The sequence below is a fragment of the Schistocerca piceifrons genome, chromosome 1 (assembly GCF_021461385.2).
Source record: "Schistocerca piceifrons isolate TAMUIC-IGC-003096 chromosome 1, iqSchPice1.1, whole genome shotgun sequence".
Classification (NCBI taxonomy): domain Eukaryota; kingdom Metazoa; phylum Arthropoda; class Insecta; order Orthoptera; family Acrididae; genus Schistocerca; species Schistocerca piceifrons.
Genome location: NC_060138.1, coordinates 1,023,789,676 through 1,023,806,567, shown reverse-complemented (window position 1 = coordinate 1,023,806,567; position 16,892 = coordinate 1,023,789,676). Strand labels below are relative to the sequence as shown.

Below are 16,892 nucleotides of genomic sequence, written 5' to 3'. Positions count from 1 at the left end.
CTTATTTTTCGCCCGTTTGAGCCCCAGAAGTATGTGGTGTGTTGAGGTTAGATGTGAAGACTGACCCTCTAAACCACGAAAGTGCTATCTTTGATGTCTCACAGGCGTAAATCACAAACTTAAGATCGAGGATCGCCGATCACATGACGCAACAAGACCACTCCTAGCGCATAAAGTCAAAACTCTAGCGACCTTGATCTTAATGTTTATGGAGCAACGCACTGATGTGTGTGGCACCGCTTCCCCAATACGTCACGTCAGTAAATTATCCTTCAAAACACGTGTATTTGAAATTACATTCATTTATGTTCACGCCGCCTTTGGATGTTTACATTTATTTACACTTTTCTTGCGAAATTCGTTAAAAACAATGTTCATAACATGTAAATACGTGTAAACATGTGAAAATGGGATACCAGGCATCTTGAATGTCATCACACAAAAATTAACGCGGGAACTGACAACAGATAACTACAGTCGAGACCATGTAAGACACTCCCTGACAGCTTGCAAGCCGGCCGCTGTGGCCGAGCGGTACTAGGCGCTTCAGTCCGGAATCGCGCTGCTGCTACGGTGCAGGTTCGAATCCTGCCTCGGGCATGGATGTGTGTGATGTCCTTAGGTTAGCTAGGTTTACTTAGTTCTAAGTCTAGGGGACTGATGATCTCAGATGTTAAGTCCCATAGTGCTTAGAGCCATTTGAACCATTTGACAGCTTGCAGCACTGTTGTCAGCTTTCAACTGAGAAATGCAAACGGCTGCAGGTGAAAACAATAGCTGTCTGCAGAGCTATGGCAACACAGGCGCTGCCTTAGAGACGTTTATAAAATCTTGTTCATGTCGGATTGAGGTAAGCGAGCGAAGATTTCATGCCACGACTACTGCAACAGTGGGAGACCTATTTGCCTACTCAGCTATAGTTTTTCATCAAGTTACATAGTCCCTGCTGCCGGTGTTCATATCTGCATGCTTCACTAGTAGTTTCTCGTGCCATTGACGCCTACTATCAACGTTTGCGATCTACCAATGAGTGGCACAGACATCGGCAGCACGTAGAAAATAACGTATGTGTGTTTCCAGCACCGATGCGGAGGCAAAAATACGTCTCCCACACCCCCTCAAGGTAGTGAACTGTTTCTCCCACTCACATGAGCACATGGACCATATCTAATAACTAACACTTTTCCAGTGTTACTCTTTGTTGTTCAAATCTGGCAGCGGCGAATTGGCGTTGCTCATGCACGAAGGAAACAAGGCTTCCACTGGTCTACGTCATGGATTACATCATGGTCAGACATAGATACCAAAATCCGAATTTGAATTGTAAGGCGTACCCAGGAGCAGATAGTGACTCGGATCACAATTAAGTAATGATGAAGAGGGGACTGAAGTTTAAGAAAATAGTGAGGAAGAATCACTGTGGGAGGAAGTGAGATACTGAAATACTGAGGACTGATGAGAAGCATTTGAAGTTTGCTAAGGATGTGCATACTGCGATAAAAAATACCAGAGGAGGAGGTTCTGTTGAAGAGAAGTGAACATCTTTAAAAAAGGAATCACAGACGTTGGACTGCTAAACATAGGTAAAATGAAAGTAAATGTGAAGAAACCTTGGGTAAAACAAGAAATACTTCAGTTGATCGATGAAAGAAAAAAACAAAAAAATGTTCAGGGAAAGACAAGACTACAGCTATATAAATTGCCTAGGAATGAAATAAATAGAAGTGCACAGCAGCCAAGGCGAAATGGCTGCAGGAAAAGTGTGAAGAGATCGAAAAGAATTGTCGTTGGGAGGACTGACTCAGCATATAGAAATGTCACGAAAACCTTCGATGAAAATAAAAGCGAGGATGCTAACACTGAGAATGCAAACGCAGAGGAGAGAGTGGGTAGGTGCAAGAGTGCATGGAAGGCCACTATGTGGGTTAGAAGTTGTCCGATGACGTGACAGAAGAAACTGGAGTCGATATGGGAGACACATGGAACCCGGTATGACCCCGTATTAGAGTCAAAATTTAACGGGGCTCTGGAAGACTTGAGAACAAATAAGGCAGATGGGATACATAACATTCCACCAGAATTTCTAAAATAATTGAAGGAAGTGGCAACCAAAAGACTATTCACATGGTGTGTAGAATCTATGAGACTCGTAATGAAAGCAAATATTTCTGAAAAATATTATTAACACAATACCGAATATAGCAAGGGCAGATAAGAGCGAGAACTATCGCACAATTAGCTTAACCTCACATGCATACAAGTTGGTGACAAGGAAAATATACAGAAGAATGGAAAGAAAATTAAGTAACTGTTAGATGACGATCAGTTTGGCTTTAGGAAAGGTAAAGGCACAAGAGATGCAGTTCTGACGTTGTAGCTGATAATGGAGGCAAGACTGAAGAAAAATCAGGACATGTTCATCGGTTAAGTCGACCTAGAAAAAGCGTTAGATAATGTAAAAAGGGAAAGATGTACGACATTTTCAGAACGGTAGCAGTAACTAATGGTGCAAGTGCTACTCTGTGGTGTAGAGGTTAGCGCGGGGGAAAATTCTTGGCGGGCCGCATCAGACCAATCAGAGATTTTCCGCTGTGCAGAATTTCTTCTTTACATATTTCATCGTGGACAAAAGCTTTCTTATACTTTTATGTTGCAGATAATGCAAAACCTGAAAACATCAATTATTCAGAATCTAGCTAACCTATAAGGGATTCATTGGACAATGTATCGTTCCTATAAATAAACAAAGAGTACATTGCTCAATTAGTAACAGTTGCTCATCCGCCAAACGTCTTATTACTACGAACCAGGACTTTCAAATTCCTTTTTCTCAGCTACTCTCTTCGTCCAACTCTCCTCTGCTCCACGAACGTGACACATCAGATATTAATAGCATATTCACAACCGCGCAAATGCAATGGGCAGATGAGATTAAAATATTCCGTGACAAGCTGACAGTAATTAATGAATAATGTGTGTGTAGAGCCTCTTTATATCCTGATCTACGAACAGAATGGTCATACCCTTCCCTTTCCCCTCAGAATACGACAAGCAGTAGCCATCGTTCAAGTTACCCGATTCGTGAGACCCAGTTGGACTGAATTAGATCCTGATCGTACTATACTCATTGAGTGTACTCAACGCCCATACCGTACGATGGAGGCACCAACGCTCATTTTACGAAGATAATGCAGAAGGTGGTCAAGCTAGTTACACTTTTTTTTCTGGATAGCAGTATATCAGGGCACAGATGGGCATTCAGGTTCGATTCTGGGGCGAGGGACACAGTTTGTTCGTGTGGTAGAGTGTGTTTCAAAGTATGTTTTATCGTCGGCGTGTCTGTAGGGGGAGGGGGGGGGGGGGGAAGAGAGCGACAAGTACACCCCATCCAGACTACTTGTTGTTAACGTCTCCACCTCCCTCCTCCAAACACACACACACACAAACACACACACACACACACACACACACACACACACACACACACACACACACAGTTTTAGCATGCCTCAAATTCTAATAATAATAATAAAGTTTCCGCATTCTGCTCCTAGATGGGCGAATCGGGCCCGACCGATCGCCGCGTCATCCTCTGTCAGTGGCGTCACTGGATGCGGTGTGGAGGCGGATGTTGTCGAGCTTCTTGACATTAGAACCACTACTAATCGGTCGTGTAGCTCCTCAGTAGGCCTCACGAGCTAAGGGCACCCAGTGCTAATCCTTCCAACAAGGAAAAAATTCCCTGTACTGGGAATCGAACCCGCATCCTCTGCATGGCAGTCGCAGCGCAGACCACTCAGCTACAGAGTCGGACAGTAATAACAACAGTGCTTAATACAACTCTTTTTCGTAATTTCCATTTGCAGTTCAGAGAAACATGGCATTCGTCCGAAAATTTGAGAAGTACTTACACCATGCAGATTTCTTGTTGTTGTGGTCTTCTGTCCGAATACTGGATTAATACAACTCGCCACGTTATTTTATCATGTACAGGCCTCTTCATCTCTGAATAACTACTATAGCCTACATCCACTTGAACCTGCTTGCAGTTGATTTAGGAACTACAAAGGCAATAGACACTCAACTTTGACAGTGTCGTAATTAACACAATGTAAAATCGAAGTATGTACTCACCATTGGTGAGTATTTCACTTAGCACTATGATGTGAACACAGGTCCACAGACTGGCCATACAAGTGTGTTTCCTCCGGTATTCGGGGAAGTTGGTCTTTCTGTTATTTTCTTCTTAGGTTGGGTGGGGGCATTGCCTTCACTGCCTAACTGCCCGTCGGTTGCGGATTCCACCTGTCGACTCACGAATCGTGTAGGATTTGTTGTTAGCAACAGCCTTGGTCAGGACCCACACGATCCAATTCCAAATACAAACACACAGGTTGCGAATAGGCACCTTCACCTGTCTGGAACGTTTACTGCATTCGGTCAGGCCTCAAGGTAATCATTCCTTTAAGGAGCAACTGAAAACCATCTTGTGATACACATTGTGTGTAATTTTCTAGAAACCTTCCCATGCTCGAGATCTTCAGTTTTCACACTACTTCATTCTCCGGAAGTTAACTGAAAATTGTAGGTATTGATACATGTGAAAATAAAGCACGTCGGCCTATTCCTTCACGAAATCCTTTCCTGTCAACTCCACAGGATAGTCGTCATGCTTCTGAACTTGTCCGTGCAACTCAAATCACTCGTACATATCGTGTGAGCAGTATCGCAATCAGCAAGTCACTCTGTTCAAGAGTTCTGTTGAAACTCTAGTATCATCAACATTCTTGCGTCAGCGAATGCAACATCTTATAGAGTCGTCAAGAACTTTTTAGAATTCGTAGCCTACAAATACATTAAGACGTCATATAGCCTTATTGAAGCCTTCGTATAACCCCTAGATTATGTTGCAATATGGTTTCAGAAGAAATTCGAGTATTTCTACTTATCTCTACCTTTTGTTCGATAAATACTGTTTTCGTTGCCAGTTTCCGTAATGTGTTACGTCCAGCTATTACCCAAATTTTTAATCGTCAGATCCATCACTTATTTAGGCTTATGTAAGCAAACACCAACAGAAAATTTCAAAAAGCTGCAACGAAGCAACGTACCATAATAACAGGACTCGTTAAATGTGCCCAACGATAATAAAATAGCACACAAATAACTGAATCCTGTTCTTATGTTTCATTTTGATACTAGTTCTTATACTGTGTTTCAACATGTACTTTCTTTCAGATAGTCTCGAAGGTTCCAAGTAAAATTCGAGTTGTAAGACACGCTAACACTGTTACAGAGGCAGCATTACCAAGTAGACGGGAAGTAAGAGATTGAAACCGTTGATCATTTTAAGCAAACATCCTGGCATTTCGTCTGTAGTTAGGGAAATCATTATAACCCGTCATAAAGGCCGGATGAGGGTTTGTACTCCACTCCTGAACAATACAATAAACCAAAACTTTCCAAACTTTTTCTCGTGGCGGCAATCATTCCAACACAGGGTTTCACAAGGCTATCACTGATGTTAAAAAAAGAGAATCTGTTGAAGCAATTTATATTTTAAAGCAATATCAGTTTTCACATTTAATTTCTGAGTGCAGTATAGTCGTAGGTTAAACACCTTTCCACAGATACAAAACTTTTCGATACTATTACGAATTCAATGTCTATAGTGAGCCTGACGAGAATTACAAATCTGTTATATGAGCACGGATATAGGACAAATTCACACGTCTTTCCTCAGCTTTCTCAAACTTGCACATTTAACTGTTTTTGTATGTCAAAATAGAAAATACACTCTCACAGGAAAATGTTGTACATAACTGCTGAAAAACGATGACTGCTCTTTTACGTAGGTGGGGTAATATTGCTCAATAGAAATCCAGTAGTTGCATAGATCTGATTCTTGGTACTTACGTTTTATAGTGCAGTTGTTCTTCAGATCTCCTAGTTCCTCCTATCTGACACGTGATCTATGTTTACAATGAATGAAGGGTGTTCTGTATAATGTTATCCGAACATTTCCATTTGTTTTACATATTGAATTTACACCTTACGCTACACTACGGGTGTACGGGCACCCAGTTTGGAAAGATCTCAAGTAAACTATTAATTTTATATTTGCTTATTACATTCATTTCAGCGCAGATCACACGTTCCAAGGAACAACAGCTTCGAAAACAAGGAACACGAAGGGAGGTAGGACAGAGTAGCGTTTTTCTTTCTTATATTATAATCACAAACCTGTTTTCTTTACCAAAAGACACACAGTTTTTCATCAGCCAATAGTAAAATTTTTTTCGCCTCTGCAAATAGACTGTAGTTACATAGATGAACCATATGAAAATAAAACATGAAATCTGTAAAATCACTACGCAGTTCAAGCAAAATATTTCAGTAACAAGTCTTAGCTTTCAGTTTAAGAACTGATACTAGTGAATTAATCCATCGGAAACAAGGTCAAGTATGTTTAAATTAACTTCAGCCGATGGTGTCTTATTAGGGGCAAATGTTATCGCTACAATGTGATTTAATGAGGAGTATTTGCGACACTCATGTCGCAAGGTTATTTTTCCCATTAAATTCTATAAGACAAGCGATAATTTTGCTCCCTTTACAGAAAAGGGTAACTATTGAGCTAGTTGTACTAAATTTCTAGGCCACTATCTAAAAAAAATAATGATATAGATTTATAGAAAGTATAACACCTAGAGACATACTCATCAGACAAGTGATGTACACGTGAAGAAGACACGTACTAGCGATGCTAGCCATCTGGATAGTCACTTTCAACTTGTTATCTTCATCATGTGTCCCGGATATACTGCTTTCTCGATATTTATTGGCTCAGCTTCATCTCCCAACAATCGTTAAAAACAAATTTTATCGCGCGGTAACTACCATTATTTACAGAACTAACTCGGTGTAAATACCTGCTTAATACTACTGCGTCTGATGGATTCAGTTGTCACAATTAACAACCACCACATCCGTAGCCCATCGTAAATATCTTACTTTGGGTAACAGTGTTTGGGCTTAACGTTTCCAATTGGCCCATCTCCACTATAAAGAATTATGGATAATTTCCAAAACATAACGAAATCTTCTGTCTAACAAGGGAAGTGAGCTTAGGATATTAGCGCTTTAACAGTGAATACCTAAAGGAATTGCGTGAAGATGTATAATGTAACGAAATTTTGGTTCCCTTTTGCATTTTTCATGGTTTGAGTACGAAATATGTACGTAACATGGACCAGAGGATATTCGTGGGAGCGTTTTTAGTAGCTAACAGGCCGGTAAGTTTTCTGAATACACTTGCAGTTTTAGTTTTTATAACGAAAAGTGCCTTAAATATGGCGTGTGAAGTCTTTATTTCACACTGATATTCGTTGGCTTCACCAACTCACAACGAGATGGTCATCTTCGAATCTGAGCTAGACTTCCGGCTACGCTCGGTTTGTCAACACAAGCAGTGTTTCAGGAGACGATCACACACCAGCTAAATTTTAAGTAGATTTTTTCATAAGTCCGTAAAAACGGTTTGAAATAATTTTCGTTTACCTGAAATCAAATTCGAAAATAAGGACGAAATGGTGCCATCTGCGGCGCGTACGAACACCTCGATGCGTTTGGTGCTGGACAAATATTCACCGGACTACCAAACAAAAGAAAGAAAAACATAAATAAAATAAACGAATGAGATTCACACTTAGAAAACAGTGCGAATAATTCTCTCATTTGTTGTGCTAACCATGGAGTGCTCCAATCCGGTTACTGCAATTTTTCCCCGTAACACGTTTTCGAAACACTTCACCAGTTGACGCAGCGACTGGCCCCAGGTGTATCCCCACCACAAGCAGCAGGCACCTTATGGAGAAGAGCAAGCACGAGTCACGCTGCACTGTATTGTAACTGGGCGACTGTCATATGTATACACACTTATTTTAGAACAGTGGGAGTGGCTAGAGGTCGAGGGCGGGGAGGAAGTCGCAATTCTCTCAAAGAGATCATAACAGAATGATATAGACTCACGTGCAGTCTTCGTGTGCAGGCGATTGCGCAATAAAGGAGTTGCGTCGCTGTTGCCTCATTTGCGCCAGAGATTATAACGACGACGCGATCCCACTCGGCTCACAGTTCGTCGTTGGACGTCGACTTGGGCACAAGCAATTGGTACGTTGCAAATGTGAGCTTACATCTTTCCAAGTGATACACCGGTACTAGTTTACATAGAGCCGATGATGTGCGGTGAGTTCGGAACGAAGGCTAGGACGAAACTAGCTATACTGTCAGATGGAACACTCGATCTTTGCTTCCAAAAAGACACGGCAGTTAATATTCACTTTCAGTATTCATAAGAAGTTAATTTTCGAATTGATCCGTCGTACCAAATACATTGTACAGTCATTCAACGGTTCTGTTTTTATAGGGTGCAAACTGTCTTAGATCAGCATGCTTTCCATGTTTGTAGGCAATATTTTAGAAGCGAAAAATGAATTGTAGGGCAACAGTCACGGTTTTTCCTTAAACGGCCGTTAAGTTTGAGTTATATAAATAATAGGCTAAGGAATGGATTTGTCTTTTGAAACTGCAATTATTGACGGTTAATATGTCGCAAGTACACATTTCGGGTGAAGAGGTTGATCAAAAAGCTCACGCTGAAAACAATAAGCAAGTTCTTGGACATATAGTTTTGAATGCCATAAAGTTGGAGGAAAACTGTCTACCTCTCAAGATGAAAATGCACTAGCTTCATTAAGATTTTCGTACTCATTTAAGCTGTATTTCCACTTAACGGTTAGTATTCCTCAATTTTCTTCAGGGGCTATTTTTACTTTCCATAACTGTGTATCGATGCATGTAAGCCTCTAGCAATGTCGTCACCGTATTGCTATATAAGAATTAAAACGTGAAAATGAGTAAATACATCAAAGTGTAGGAGAAGACAGCGAAGTCAGATACAAAATCCGTGTTCAGTTAACGTTATTTCTGTTGAGGATGTTAACTTCATCATCGTCAACCCTCAGTCCCTGCTGATTAACTTCGATATATAACAGCGCCCAAAATGTCAATGAGTCATAAAACTTGGGCGAAATTTTCCATTGGTTAGTATGTGTATAGGGCCAAGATGTGTCCACACCACAATGCCTCTTTCCTCCTCGTGCGACCGAGGTAGGTGGCGTAGTGGTCAGGACACTGGCCTCGCATTCGGAAGGACGACGGTTCAATACCGCGTCCAGCCATCCTGATTTAGGTTTTCTGTGATTTCCCTAAATCGCTTCATGCAAATGTCGGGATGGTTCCTTTGAAAGAGTCCCGAATCCGACTCGCAGTTTGGTCTCATCCCCAAAATCAACCCAACCCCCTCCTCCTCGTACGCAATCATGACCACAAGGAAATAAAAGGGCACGCACAAAATTTGTGGAAACAACTAATTGATCATTCTCGTGTCCACACGTTGCGTTATTGCGCAAGCAGTCAGCTTTGGTTGAGCTTCTGTGCTCGGGTGCTTGTGCTGGAAAAAACAAAAAACCGGACTTTAGGTAAAGTATCGGGGTACGAGAAATGCGAAGTGTCGACCAGATTGTTTGCAAATTCCAGGTCACAACGAGATTTTACATGTTCTGCGTGCGTGGGCAACTGCAGTGATAAGACTGACACAAACATTTCGCTAGGTACTAACCAGCGACTTATATACCATTGTGAACTATTTATTTCGCTTTTCAGTGCTTATTCCTGAAACTGAGAAATACTTTAGGGCTGTTATTAACTTTTAATGTGTCATTTCTGTTTTTATAAAAAGTTATTTACGCAACTTGAATCATGGACGATAATACGTAATTAACATCCTCGGACTCGACAAATTTGGAAATTTCATAGACACCAAAATCCCCTATCATTAGTGTCCATTTCTCGTTCTAGTAGTTCATTGAGGAGCTACACATACATTGTCAGGCTCCTCAGTTTTTGGGCTATTAAGCCGTCATAGCATGGTTCCCACATAATTTTCAGAAGACATTACTGTTTTCAGAAAAGATACAGGTTTTCCCCTATCTTGGCGTTGGTAAAAAATTTTCGTTATTCAGCATAGTTTTAATGTAAGGTATCTCAATTCACTTAATTTGAATTTTGGGTAAAATTTGACTTCGGGCGGAGACTGCGTAGTGTGCTAGTATTGGCAACGCGAAATCTATCTGTACGAGCACACTAAATGGATCAGTAGTTTTTAATTAAATTACGGAAGAAGGTAGTGGATCAATGTTTCCTTAATATACAGAATGCGTCCTGTATTATAAACAAACACTCTCCTCATGTGACTTACTTTAAAAAAAAAATTGATACACTCAATCATCCAAGATAACATACAACACTGCCGCTGCCTTACGTAAAATTTAAACTGTGGTGTCAGCGCCAGACACCACACTTGCTAGGTGGTAGCCTTTAAATCGGCCGCGGTGGACGTCTCATACCAGATGAGTGTAACCCCAATGTTTGCGTGGTTGAGTAATTATGGTGTACGGGTACGTGGAGAGTGTTTGTGCAGCAATCGGTGACATGCTGTAACTGAGGCGGAATATGGGGAACCAGATTTTGCCGAGACAGATGGAAAACCGCCTTAAAAACCATTCACAGAATGGCCTGGACACCGGACCTTGACCCTAGTCCGCTCGGGAAGCAGCGCGTAAGACCGCGCGGCTAGCCGAGCGAGCTTAAATTTGCATGATTTCCTAATGTACGTGCTTAAAATTTCTGTTCTGTTTTAGCAGTATGTATTTCTGCAACACAAATTTGCCATATTTTAAATTATAAGCCTTTCCCATATATTTACCGATTTTTTTAAAAAAATTGTTCATCTAGGTGCGCCTCACAACCGGCGAATACAATGCAAGGTCGCAGAATCCATCGCCAGGTTGCGCGATCTGTATTAAGATACAATGTGTATACTGTATAGACATGGCGCTGGATTACCGGTTGCTTGTATTACCAAGCGCTCAGATGAATTGCATGTGAATCAGCCATGTGTGGCAATGCTGCTGCCTGCTGCGTCTCGTTTATATAGTAATTAACGTAGTTTTGTTTCGCCATGCCCACTTAGCGTACGCACTTTAAAGTTCGAATTTATAGTTGAGAAGCACCAACCACTCTGAAAAGTGAAGTTCAAGCAAGAGTTCCCACTTTACGAAAAATGAATACAAATATAAGAGCACTCACTCTCACGGATTTTGCATTGTTCAGAATTTTTAAGCTTGGGATAGGAGAAGAAATTTATGGAGAATTCATAGCATCAATCATGATATACATGTAAATATCTTATTTTGAGTTATTCATGTAAACTAGTGTACCATTGAAGTTTCTACGTGCTAAATAGAACAAGATATTAAATGGACATTTATGGCACAGGAGCTGATGTATTTGCAAAAAAGACTGGAGGGATTTACACAGCACACTTGGTGTCAATGAAAAGTGAAATGTAGCCTATTCTGTAAGCTGAATTATGAAGCTGTGGGGTTTGTTTAGTACTTATCCCTGTGCTGCTTAGTACTTACCCCTGTGCTGCTGGGGGAAAGATAGGTGGGAATGACCATTTGCTGCCATCCCCACCCCCACCCTTCTCTCCCTGGATCTGCTTATGTTCACAGCAATCTGCCCTTAGCATTTTCTTCCCCTGCGCCAAGCACCTGTTCTCTCCATCTTATTTTCAGTCTATTTAAAGGTCTTTGTCCTAAGGGTTTCTACTCTCACATTTACCTATCTTGATCCCCCCTATCTCCTATAGATGTGGCCAGCCCACCTGTCTTCTTGTCTTGGCTATGAGATTTGTGCTGTGCCACTTTCAGTTCAGCATATTTTGGCAATGTGTCTTATATACTGATATCAGGACAGCTCTGTCTCGATTGAGAATCATCTGCAATCCTCGCCGATACTGATTCCAGTGTTACAATAGTAGGAAACTTCGTAAACTTAGTGGGGACGGGAGTCAGAATTTAATGCATTATAAACCTGCTCTGCATGTGGGGACAGCCTTCGTCCCAACCCATGAGATTACCATGCTGGCTTTTCGTCAAGGTGCTGATTGCTGTGATGTTGAGTGCCCCTCACCTAAAATAACCATCCTTGTCTTGGCTTCTACAACATCTGATCATCATATTCCTACATTCCTCCCCCACCAATAGGTCCAAATATTTTCTGCAGGATTTTAAAAAAATCTTCACCTTTCTCTCTTACACTTACTATTCTGTGGATTTCTGCCCCCATATAGTAATAGGTACTAGTCTGATTATAATTTTAGATGTCCTTTTTTGTATGACAGTGTTCCAATAAATTTGTTTTTTGCATGTTGTGGGACCCACAGATCCATCTGATAACTGCTCTTAGTGTTAATGTTGTGGAGAAATCTGATGTATGGAGACATGTCACCTTGTGTTGTTGGGTAAAGTGAAATACAAATAACGAAAAAAATATCTGCCCAAGAAAATTTATTGCAACAGATGTACAACCGGTCTTGGAATTCTTATGAAAAAAGTGAGGCGTGGAGTGAGTTGCTATGAAGTAAATTGTGCTGGAAATATATTTCATGATACTGAGTCACATTCCCATGTTTGAAACAAGTGAAAGCAAAACAGAACTGAAAAACAAAGAATATCAAGAGGTGAATCTGAGAGAGAGAATGAGAAATTACACATTCACAAGAACATTATTCTTAGACAAAAATTTAGAAATCATAAAATGGACTGAAATGTACTGTGGATTGCATTGCGTAATTGACCAGTGAAGAATAGATTGAACTTCAGATGATTACAGCAAATGAGATATTACACCAGGAAGTGACACAGCAAAAGCAGTGAGGCTGTTTCAGTAGAGGAGAAGCAGACTACAAGAAAAATCAAATAATTAAAGACTAAAAAAACTGCAGTGTCACTCCCTTACACTTCAAATGCTTTCTGCTAACATCCAGGGTGCAATATAGCTTCAGTGGGTGAGATGACACTGGACAAATGGTTGTCACTAATGGATTTAAACCATCATATAAGTTTTCTGCAGTTTCCACAAATTACCTGAGGAATGTACCTGGATATGTTTTCCAAGATGATGCAACAAATTCATTTCACCTTCTAAGATGGTACACACTTTTAATAATGACCTGAGCAGTAATGAAATGTTCTTTTGTCTTCGTAGAATAATTCCTTTAAGCTAAAAAAGCAACGCATATGAAATACACATGATCAGTGGACTGACCTGTTTCTAGATTTATTCAACATCTTTCTCCTTACTGATTTGTTCTGTGGAATATTATGCAGTTGTATTTCATTTCATTGCATATCAGTTTCACTTACAAGAACAGTTAATAAATCTCCACAGAAACTAATTCCTATCCTGTAATTGTTCTGATCATTGCAGAAACTGAATTTTATGAACATCATCTGTAGTACAGTTCCCACAAAAAAGAGAGCTAAAGTTAGTGTTTCTTGAAGTGTAAGATTTGGAGACTTGTTCAACATCATAATAATTACTTGCATATCAGTTCCTAATGAAACTTTTCCACGCATAGACTGCCTAATGTAGCTCATACAATGGCTGATACAGTGTTCATTTAATGATTCTAATCCAGCTTCACAAGCAAAACTGCTTGAAATATTCACCAGAATCATTGCGAAGTTCTGTACAATATTGTTCTCATGTAAGATGCCCATGATTTTTCTGTGAGAAAAATGACAAACTTGTCACTGCCAATTCAAAATTGTTTAACCCAGTCAACAAGCTCGTGTCCAATCTGTTTTCATTGGATACAGATAGCTATTCTGTGAAAAGCTGCCCTCCAATAAATTATCATGTAACTAAGTATAGGGTTCAAAAGTTGCCACTTAAACTATAAGAAACTATTATTGAGAGGCAGAGTCCTCAAGGTTTACAAAGTAATCAGAAGTTTTTTTAGACAACATTTCCATATGAAGCTCCACTTGTTGATGTACCATGCTGCAGTCAGATCTGTGTCCGAACAGGGAGAGGCCTGTCTGTGACAATGATAACCAAAGAACCATCTACATGGCTAGGTAATCGTGAATTACTGCATTGGCTAGCTGCTTTGCCTTATCTGTAGACCAGCAGCTTGTGTTAGCAGCAAACAATGTGTCAAAACTAATATATAGCATTCCAAATTCCCTGCATGCGTAATCGACATTGCTGCCATTAACAACTGTAAACCATCCAAAATAAAATCACCAGTGATGAAGGATATGGATGTAAAAATAAACATGATGTAGAAAATATTCCAACTATATAATGAAATAGTAGAATAAGGGAAAACGAACACTGAAAAAGAAACAGTTGGGCTGCAATAAGTTTGACAGCTGTTTAAAAAAGAAGGGGAGTAGTACTGTTAGTAAAATACTTCAGAGTTGAAATTTCTGAGTTACAGGGGAATGTGAGTGTTATTTAAAATGTATGAACTGAGATTTATTTTGATGAACTGCCTTCTCTTGGGGAAAATGCAAGAGCATTATCACACGGTCACAAGGAGAGACAATGGCTGGCCATTACTTACTTAATGTGAAATTCTAAATATTGACAGTGGAAACATATAAAAGTAGGAAAAAAGTAACCTAGCTTTGAGACCTGTTAGGAGGAAAAGGTACAGGTTGGAAAGGGTTAGAACAGAGGGGTAGGTCATTCAGACCCCATGTTGTGAACACAAAACTTCTTTTCCTTTCTCACAACAGCTGAGTCTCAACCTTACCCTTCTAATATTTTCTTGCTTGAAGGAACTAACAGTTCCCAAGCCAGGATGATTTTTCCTGCTTTTGTCTATCAATGTAATTGGAATTTCTCCTCTGGAAGTGCTGGCCAGTCAGCCTGTCTACTTCTAAATTTAATTTCCTCAAGTGAATTCATTGTGACTAATTTTAATTGTTCCTGTAAATCACTTTTATAATGTGTTTCTTTAATTTGTTGACTGGGACACACAGAAATTATTAGAAAGTTACATAGAAGAATGGAAAGAAAAAGGGCAGGGATGCTGGGCAGTAAATAGTTTAGCATTGGAAAGGGTAATGTATCAGGAGCTATACTGTCATAAAAGGTAATAGCAAGGAAAGTAATGAAAAAATATTTTCTACTTATGTGGTCACAGGAAATACCTTGTACAATGTTGAATTGGAATGAAAGATTATGTAGAGAAAGCAGCAAAGTGAAAGCCCAACAAACTGTTATTTCCAGATAAAATTAATTCACTGAAGCAAGATAAGCTAAGAACAACTAATAAAGGGCTAGAAAAACTGCTTATAACATAATTAAGGTTATAAACAAATACAACAGAAAAGTAATAGATAGTACTGGTACTGGAATAACATAGTAATAGAGAAGCAAATTCCGATGGGTGGATCACAGAATAGTATGAAAGTGAATCTAGGTAGGAACTGTGAAAATATGGCATTTAGTAAAGTTTCTGCTGCTGCTGCAGCTGCTTGGTCAGTAGGTTTTATCTATCCAATTGCCTTATTTTGCCTAAGATTTATTTAGTTTTTTGCCCTCCTAGAGAGCTGCATGAATGGAGAATGTTAGCTCTGACCTGCAACTATTATAGGGAGGATACATGTGTAAGTGGGAATTTAAGGAGATGGGACATGGATAAACTGACTAAACCTGAGGTTGTACAGAGTTACAGGGAGAGCATAAGGGAACAATTGACAGGAATGGGGGAAATAAATACAGTAGAAGAAAAATGGTAGCTTTGAGGGATGAATTAGTGAAGGCAGCAGAGGATCAAGTAGGTAAAAAGACGAGGGCTAGTAGAAATACTTGGGTAACAGAAGAAATATTGAATTTAATTGATGAAAGGAGAAAATATAAAAATGCAGTAAATGAAGCATGCAAAAAGGAATACAAACGTCTCAAAAATGAGATCGACAGGAAGTGCAAAATGGCTAAGCAGGGATGGCTAGAGGACAAATGTAAGGATGTAGAGGCTTATCTCACTAGGGGTACGATAGATACTACCTACAGGAAAATTAGAGACCTTTGGAGATAAGAGAACGACTTGTATGAATATCAAGAGCTCAGATGGAAACCCAGTTCTAAGCAAAGAAGGGAAAGCAGAAAGATGGGAGTATATAGAGGGTCTATACAAGGGTGAAGTACTTAAGGGCAATATTCTGGAAATGGAAGAGGATGTAGATGAAATGGGAGATAGGATACTGCGTGAAGAGTTTGACAGAGTACTGAAAGACTAAGAGTCGAAACAAGGCTCTGGGAGTAGACAACATTCCATTAGAACTACTGACAGCCTTGGGAGAGCCAGTCCTGACAACTCTACCATCTGATGAGCAAGATGTATGAGACACACGAAATACCCTCAGACTTCAAGAAGTATATAATAATTCCAATCCCAAAGAAAGCAGGTGTTTCAAATGTGAATATTACCGAACTATCAGTTTAATAAGTCACGGCTGCAAAACACTAATGCAAATTCTTTACAGACGTATGGAAAAACTGGTAGAAGCCAACCTCAAGGAAGATCAATTTGGATTCCGTAGAAATATTTGAACATGTGAGGCAATACTGACCCTACGACTTATCTTAAAAGATAGTTTAAGCAAAGGCAAACCTATGTTTATAGCATTTCTAGACATAGGGAAAGCTTTTTACAATGTTTACTGGAATACTCTTTCAAATTCTGAAGGTGGCACGTGCCAAATACAGGGAGCAAAGGGCTATCTACAATTTGTACAGAAACCAGATGGCAGTTAGAAGAGTCAAGGGGCATGAAAGGGAAGCAGTGGCTGGGAAGGAAGAGAGACAGGCTTGTAGCCTCTCTCTGATGTTATTCAATCTGGTTCTTAACAGGCTAGGACTGATCATACATTGATTTCAAACATCTGACATTATTGGGCAACTAG

General features: G+C 40.0%; 1 protein-coding gene and 1 long non-coding RNA gene across 3 annotated transcripts in view; one reads left to right on the top strand and one right to left on the bottom strand.

Moving 5' to 3' along the window:
• Window positions 1-7,885, bottom strand: part of LOC124719810 — a 134,615-nt gene extending 126,730 nt beyond the window's left edge. For both annotated transcript variants that reach the window (XR_007006005.1, XR_007006004.1), the window contains exons 1-2: window positions 7,751-7,885; window positions 7,561-7,654 (exon numbers count right to left, since the gene is read on the bottom strand). This is a non-coding gene — a long non-coding RNA (uncharacterized LOC124719810). The remainder of the gene's footprint in view (window positions 1-7,560; window positions 7,655-7,750) is intronic.
• A 164-nt stretch (window positions 7,886-8,049) lies between these two features.
• LOC124719525 (S-adenosylmethionine synthase) overlaps window positions 8,050-16,892 on the top strand; it is a 30,833-nt gene continuing 21,990 nt past the window's right edge. Inside the window, exon 1 of the mRNA XM_047244936.1 lies at window positions 8,050-8,172. The gene's annotated coding sequence lies outside the window, so the exon portion shown is untranslated. The remainder of the gene's footprint in view (window positions 8,173-16,892) is intronic.